The sequence below is a fragment of the Dromiciops gliroides genome, chromosome 1, assembly GCF_019393635.1.
Source record: "Dromiciops gliroides isolate mDroGli1 chromosome 1, mDroGli1.pri, whole genome shotgun sequence".
In the NCBI taxonomy this organism is placed as follows: domain Eukaryota; kingdom Metazoa; phylum Chordata; class Mammalia; order Microbiotheria; family Microbiotheriidae; genus Dromiciops; species Dromiciops gliroides.
The window spans coordinates 543,814,249-543,822,210 of record NC_057861.1 but is presented as its reverse complement, the minus strand read 5'-3'; positions in this window follow the sequence as shown (position 1 = coordinate 543,822,210).

The following is a 7,962-nucleotide window of genomic DNA, read 5'->3' as shown; positions in this document are numbered from 1 at the left end:
AAGGAACTTAAAGTATGCTTCAATCTGTATTCAGACACCACTAAAGAATGATTCAAAACACATAAAATACACAGGGCTACAAAGAAAACCCATTATATTTAAATACAATTATGAAAATACTAGATAAACAAGCCCACAGACTTGAGAACCCCAGTTTTAAATCCATACCTGTAGTGAGAAGAGAGAAAAACAATTGTCTTAGCCCATCCTAGACTGACTTGATTCTGACCATGCAATGCCCCATGTGCTAGAACTGAATTTGCCTGCATCAGGAAATTTTCAGACGCAACATCTGAATGCCCTACAGCCCAGCTGTCAGTTGTTGGTCTGGTACAGGTAAGGACCTGCCAATTTCTATTCATCTCTAAGGGGAAATAGGGTGGAGAATGTCTCCCAGTCTCTCTTCCCAGGATGGGGTGGTTTGTGAAATCTGACATTCATGCAGGCCCCTCCCAGGCTAGAAGGTAAGTTCCAAGTACAGGACACCACTTTCTTTTTCTGTTTTGGAAGGAAGGCCTTCAACATGTTCTATACACACAATTTGGCACATTTTGATTTACAAAAGGCTAATCTGCATTATTTTCTAATCACCATAGGTCCAGATTAAAAGTACTGAGTGATCTATGAATCCAGGCAAATGGAAAGAAATCATTTCATTCATTTCACTGGCTTTTCTGAAATTTCCTTTGATGCTTGTAGGAATCAAGTCTATGCACGTTTGTAAACTCCAGACAAACCATCTTTAAAATGGGAAAGGAATAGAAAGTGAGCCATTGTATATAACCATCCAAAGCAGGATCCTTGGCAGAGAAGCAGTCTTTTCTGAAAAGAATGCCTAAGGGGAAAAATGCCACGCGTTGCTAACTTTCTGAGAAAGCAGCTTGGTGAGCTGCTTGATTTGGTCACTTTGCTGTTTGGACAGAAAGCCATGGGAACATCTGACCCAGAAAATGTGAACATTATCTCATCTGCTTCACAAACATTTCTGAAGCCCCCAATTGTTTGGATCAAAGCTGTAGTGTTGTAGTATTTATAACCAACCAGCAGGCCAGATTTTATGACTTTCCATGGGTGAGGCTGCAGAGCCAGCCCAGCCCCAAGCAAAAGAAGTCAAACACAAAACAAAACAAAGCAACCCTTGAACACAGATGGGTTTTAAAAATCAACTTCCTGGAAAAATCAGTTAAAGCTTTTCAGATAAGGTTCAGGAGAACTGTGGATACTCCCTCCCAGCAGGCTGGGTTGGGGTCAGATCTAGGTATCAGAGTTCATGGGACATAAAGCAGAGAAGAAGGATGATTTTTATCTGCATGTCTAGGAAATGGTGACCTGGCTTTGGATGGGGGCATAAATGAAAAATAGGCCTTGTTTGAATCCTGCTTCAGGCTTGAAAGAGAATAAGAATAATTCTTTCTAGTACTAATAAAGCATCTATACCTTCCCTTAGTTTCTTGGGTCACAATGTGAATCTAGAGTAGGTAGAACCCTGGCAAGCTTGGGCAGGTATGGGTCCAGGGCTATTGGGGGATGGATAAAAAACAAATTCACTATTGGCTATTACTGTTACTCACAGTGGAGTGGGTCACAGTTAATGGAATAGTACTGGGGAGATTTTAAGGCAGATATGAATACTGTTTGTGTGCCTCTTGGAAAGGGATAGAATTAAAGCTATGCTAAAGGTATGGGGAACCAGATCATAACAAATACAAAGGTAAACTTTACTGACTCCCATCCCCAACCCACTCTGTTGTGAGTGCTGATAGCTAGTATTAGGAAAAAAATAAATCACATAATTTTAGATTTGGAAGGTACCTTAAAGATCTTTGTAACTTTTCACTTTCAGCCAAAATCCCACAATCATTAAGCATTTATTTTCTTCAGGGAGCGTTTCCATTTGGCTTTTTAAGCTGTTGACTTTTTTCTCATGACTTTCCTGCATCGCTTTCATTTTTTCCTCTACCTCTCTTACTTTATCTTCAAAGTCCTTTTTGAGCACCTCTATGGCCTGAGACCAATTTATATTTTTCTTGGAAGCTTTGCATGTAGGAGCCCTGACATTGCTATCCTCTTCTGAGGGTGCACCTCGATCTTCCTTGTCATTAAAGAAACTTTCTATGGTCCGCATCTTTCTCTGTCTGCTCATCTTGTCTGTCTTTTACTTGACTTTTAACTCCTTCTTAAAGTGGGACACTTCTTCCAGGCTGTACTGTCCCAAGCTTCAGGGGGTCCCAGGTGGTACGGTTTAAGGAGAGGAACATTCTACACTCGCCTGGCCTGTGTTCTGGTCTGAAAATAACCCCAGGACCACTTGCTCTTCAACCAGAAAACAAAATTTTTGTTTTTCTGGGTTGATAGTCGCCATTCAAGGCTGCTTCCTGGTTCCCAGCCTCATTAAGCGTTTATTAAGCCAGGTACTGTGCTAGGTCAAGTCAGTAAAGGATTTGCTAAGTATCTACCTCATGCTAGGTACTGTACTAAATCTTTGGGGGTGCAAAGAAGGGCAAAGGCCAGTTCCTGCCCTCCAGGAGCTCAAAACTTAATGCTTTGTGGTGGGAATACAAATCCATTCCAAGCTACTTTACAGATGAAGAAATTGAGGCTCAGAGAGATAGAGTGACTTGTCCAGTATTAGCACAACTGGTACTCAAACCCAGGTCTTGTAAATCCAAGTCCAGTGTTCATTCCACTAAACCTTGTTGGTTCCTTAGGAAATATCTAGTCAAAAGGTTCTCAAAGTGTGGTCTGGGGTCAAAGGTCAAAAATTGTTTTCATAATAATACTAAGTTGTTTTAATTTCTAACTCAGTACATATCGGTAGTTATTTACTACATTGGATACATGATTGTTGTTGTTTGTCCTTTGTTCCTGAAGAGGACCATGACACCAAGAGGTGATGTCATGACTTGCAGTGAATTGGATTTAAGTGAGGCAGGGCTGCGCAGAGTCACCAGCCTCATTCTCTCTTCCAGAGCCATCTTGGTCCAGTGGCAAGATTATACATCAGGACCGCTGGTGATGACCCTGGATGTTTGAGGCAATCAGGGTTAAGTGACTTGCCCAGGGTCACACAACTACTAAGTGACAAGTGTCTGAATCCAAATTTGAACTCATGTCCTCCTGACTCCAGGGCCAGTACTCTATCCACTGCACTATATGATAGACATATGATAGCTATAGCCCAGATAAACAAAAGCTATTTGTGGTCCTCAATCATATTTAAGGGTATAAAGGGGCCAAAAAACTTGTGAATGGATGATCTAGGCCAATGCCAAACTCCTCTACAAAAACTCTGACAAGTTATGGAAGGGGTAAGAAATAAGCATTTATATAGTACCTCCTACAGTGTGCTTTTTGGTGCTATTATTATCCCCATTTCTACTTTTTTGCAGCTAGGGAAACTGAGGCAAACAGAATTTAAGTGTCTTGTCCAGGACCATACAAATAAATGGCTCAGATGGAATTTGAACTCATGTCTTTCTGAGCCCAGACCCTATTCCTCTTTCTACTATACCGCCAGCTGCCTCTGGAAAGAGTTTTCTAGTACTAGCTATTGCTTATTAGAAAGATTCCTGTGAATATGTTACACACACACACACACACACACACACACACACACACACACACACACATATACAATGTTACCCAAAAAAGCAGGTTGTAAAACTTTTCACCCCCACCAAAGCAAAATTTTGAGGCTGTCTCTTCTCTTCTGAACATACCTCTCAGGTTACAGAATTGGGAGAAGGATGGGAAGGAGCACTACTCCTAACCTACTACTGCCTAACAACTCAGGAATGGTGCTAATTCCACATAGGGTTAGATTATGCCATTTATGTAATCCTTTATTTCCTTCACCTTTCTTGGGGTCATAAAGATAATTACCACTCACACTTCTGCCATATTCTCCTATACAGTGCAATCTGCTCTATTCAGGTGGCTGACAAATACAAATGTTTCCTTCCTTTTATCTCATAGATCTTTCATCCCTACCTATCCTCAGCATCACCACCCTAGTACAGGCCCTATCAACTGAGGCCATACCAGCATGTGTGATGATTAAAATCTAATTTGTGGGGGGCAGCTAGGTGGCGCAGTGGATAGAGCACCGGCCCTGGATTCAGGAGTACCCGAGTTCAAATCCGACCTCAGACACCTAACACTTATTAGCTGTGTGACCCTGGGCAAGTCACTTAACCCCCACTGCCCCACAAAAAAAAAAGAAAAAAAAATCTAATTTGTGTGTCCTTACCTGCCCCCCAGTGTGTGGAGAAACTAGTTAGGGTTTACTTATAAATTCAGCAACAGTTTAGGCTTTTAAGCATTTATTAAAGTATATTAGAAGTTAGTAAAGAGAAAGAGAGCACATGCCTCTGAAAGAATGGGAAAAAACCCTATCTCAGATCTATGCTCAAGAGAGAGAAATAGCTCCTTCACCTAGCCACTCACACTTCCAAAAAAAAGAGAGGCTGAATCAGTTCGAACAGAAGTTCCATGTGGGACCAGAAGAGGGGCAGTGCCCACACACAGCTCCAAGCTAATGGGCTGGTCGCATTCAAGTCCATTGATTGACATGACTTAAATTCGGTCTATGAATAGAGGCAACTTCTGGGATGCCAATCTGACCTCAGAAACCTCAGAAAGGTCATCTCATGTCAGCTGGTCTAACTAATATTCCTATTCTTATTCTAATTTATTAGAATAATAATTCTCATTTATTAGAACAAATAAATTAATTAATTTGAATTATAGATCAAAGTGAATTTCCTAAATCATTTCTACCATGTTTCTTGTTTGTTCAAAAACATAGAGTGGTCATAGAAAAGTAAGTCAGTAAAGCAATGCATAGGCAAGACCCAGGAGTAAATGAAGAAAATAGCCCAATGTTTGATTAACTCAAGAATACAAATTACCAGAAGAGCTCCATATTCAAAAAGAACTTCTGGGAAAATTAGAGAGATTACAGACATGACTAATGACTAAATTTGCTTTGCATGTACCTTCTGATTAGGTGGAGGTAGCAGTAAGGGGATGGAAACAAGTTGGAATTGACCAAAAAAAATTTTTAAGTTAAAAAAAAAAGGTACCAGAGACAATGAAGAAATGTTGATACTAAACATATATGTAATCAAATAGTATAGCATCCAAATTTTAAAAAGAAAAGCTAAATGACTTACTGGAGGAAATAGACAATAAAACTATACTAGTAAGAAACCTCCTTAACTTTCACTTATCAGAATTAGATAAATCTAACCAAAAAATAAACAAGAAAGAGGTTAAGGAAATGAATAATATTTTTGAAAAGTTAGATATGATAGACCTGTGGAGAAAACTGAATGGGAATAGAAATGAATATACCTTTTTTTTTTAGTAGTGCATGGAACTTATGCAAAAATTGACCATGTATTAGTGCATAACAACCTCCCAGTGAAATGCAGAAAAGCAGAAATATTACATGCATTCTTTTTAGTTTATAATTCAATAAAAATAGCATTCAATAAAGGGCTATGGAAACAGACTGAAATAATACCCAAAGCAAATTCTGTAATGGCAGAACCCACAAAAGGATAGGGTGAAACAATTTTCTAGTCCAAGAAAAGCAGAAAAGGTCTGTCACGCTCGGGGTGAAAGGGGAACACAGTCTAGCACAGACAATGCTTGACAAGCCAGCAGCAAGCCTCAGAGGCAACTGAATCAGTAGCAGCCGCTTACGGAGATCTCAGCCTATAGACATGAAAAGGATCCCTTTGTTGGCAGTAGGGATAAGACTCTGTTCCACTGCTTGTACACAGATCTAGGTCAAAGTCCCAGGGTAAGGAGGAGCACTACCACACCAGAACTTGTGGTGGCAAGGGAGTGGGGATCCTGGTCACAATAGGTCCCTCATAGACCAAAGAATGGGCCAGGAGAGTAGTAAACACACCTGTCCTTATTATCATACCACCTTAGAAGAACTGAAAACTCAGACTCCCCAGAACTAGATCTAAAAAGAGCTGTACAAAAACCTGAAATTTAGTACAGCAACCCCTCTACCTCAAGAGCAGAGCAAAGCAAGAAATAAGCTGGGAAAATGGGCAAACAAAAAAAGAACCTGACCATAGAAAGTTACTATGGTGACAGGAAAGATCAAAACACAAACTCAGAAGAAGGCAACAAAGTCAAAACTGCTATATCTATAGCCTCAAAGAAAAGTGTTAATTAGTCTCAGGTCCAAAAATAATTCCTGGAGGAGCTCAAAAGGATTGTAAAAATCAAAAATATGAGAGAGAGGGAAAATTAGGAAAAGGAATGAAAGTGATGCAAAAAAATCATGAAAAATGGTCAACAGATTTGTAAAGGAGTCACAAAAATACTATAGGAAATAACACTTTAAAAACAGAGCAGGCCAAATGGTAAAAGAGGCACAAAAATACAATGAAGAGAAGAATGCCATGAAAAGAAGAAAAGAACTTAAAAAGTAGAATTGGGTAAGTGGAAGCTAATGATTCTATGAGACATCAAGAAACAGTAAAACAAAATCAAAGAATGAAAAAATAGAAGAAAATGTGGAAAAACATTGGAAAAATAAATGACCTGGGGAAGCTCTTAAATATTATTCTCATCAGAATGGGCTCAGAGAGGGAATAACATACACACTCCATTGGGTACAGAAATCTATCTTAGCCTACAAGAAAGTAGGAGGGGAAAAGAATTAAAGGGGTGGTGCTAATAGAAGGAAGGGCAGAGATTGGGGGATACAGTAGTCAGAAGCAAAACACTTTTGAGGAGGGACAGGGAGAAACAATTGAAAGAATAGAATAAATAGGGGAAAAAATTATGGCAAATTTCTCTGATAAAGGCCTCATCTCTCAAATATAGAGAGAAATGAGTAACATTTATAAGAATACAAGCCATTTCCCAATTGATAACTGGTCCAAGGATACGAATAGATAGTTTTCAGATAAATAAATCAAAGCTATCTATAGTCATATGAAAAAAATGCACTATATCACTACTGATTAGAGATATGCAAATTTAAGCAACTCTGAAGTACCACCCCACACCTATTATATTGACTAATATGACAGAAAAAGGAAAATAACAAATATTGGAGGGGAAAATTGAGATACTAATGCTCTATTGGTGGAGTTGTGAACTGATCCAACCATTCTGGAGAACAATTTGGGACTATGTCTAAAGGGCTATGAAACTGTGTTTTCCCTTTGACCCAATAATACCACTACTAGGTCTGTATTTCAAAGAGATAGAAAACAAAAGCGAAAAGGATTTATATGTACACAAATATTTATAGCAGCTCTTTTTGTGGTGGCAAAGAATTGGAAATTGAAGGGATGATCATCAATTGGGGAATGGCTAAACAAGTTGTGGTATATTATTGTAATAAACTATTATTCTACTATAAGAAATAAACAGACTGATTTCAGAAAAACATGGGAAAACTTATATGAATTGAGACAAAGTGAAGGGAGCAGAACCAGGAGAATTTTGTACATTGTAACAGCAATACTGTATGATGATCAACTGTGAATGACTTAGCTATTCTCATCAATACAAAGGTCCAAGACAATTCTGAAGAATCTATGATGAAAAATGCTATCTACCTCCAGGAAAAGAACTGATGGAATCTAAATACAAATTGAAGCATAATCATTTTTTACTTTCTTTACTTTTCTTTGGGTTTCTATCTACGTTTTCTTTTGCAAAATAACTAATATGGAAATATGTTTTGCATGACTGCACATGTATAACTTACATCTAATTGCTTGCCTTCTCAGTGAGGGTCTACGGAGGGGCGGGGCAAGAGAGGGAGAGCATTTGGAACTCAAAATTGTAAGAAAAAAAGGTTAAAATTGTTTTTTTGCATGTAATTGGGGAAAAATAAAATACAATTTTTAAAGTCTTAACTTTTAAAAAGAACATTGAGAAGCAGTTTGTTAGTAAATGGGTTTAGGGCCACTTATTATA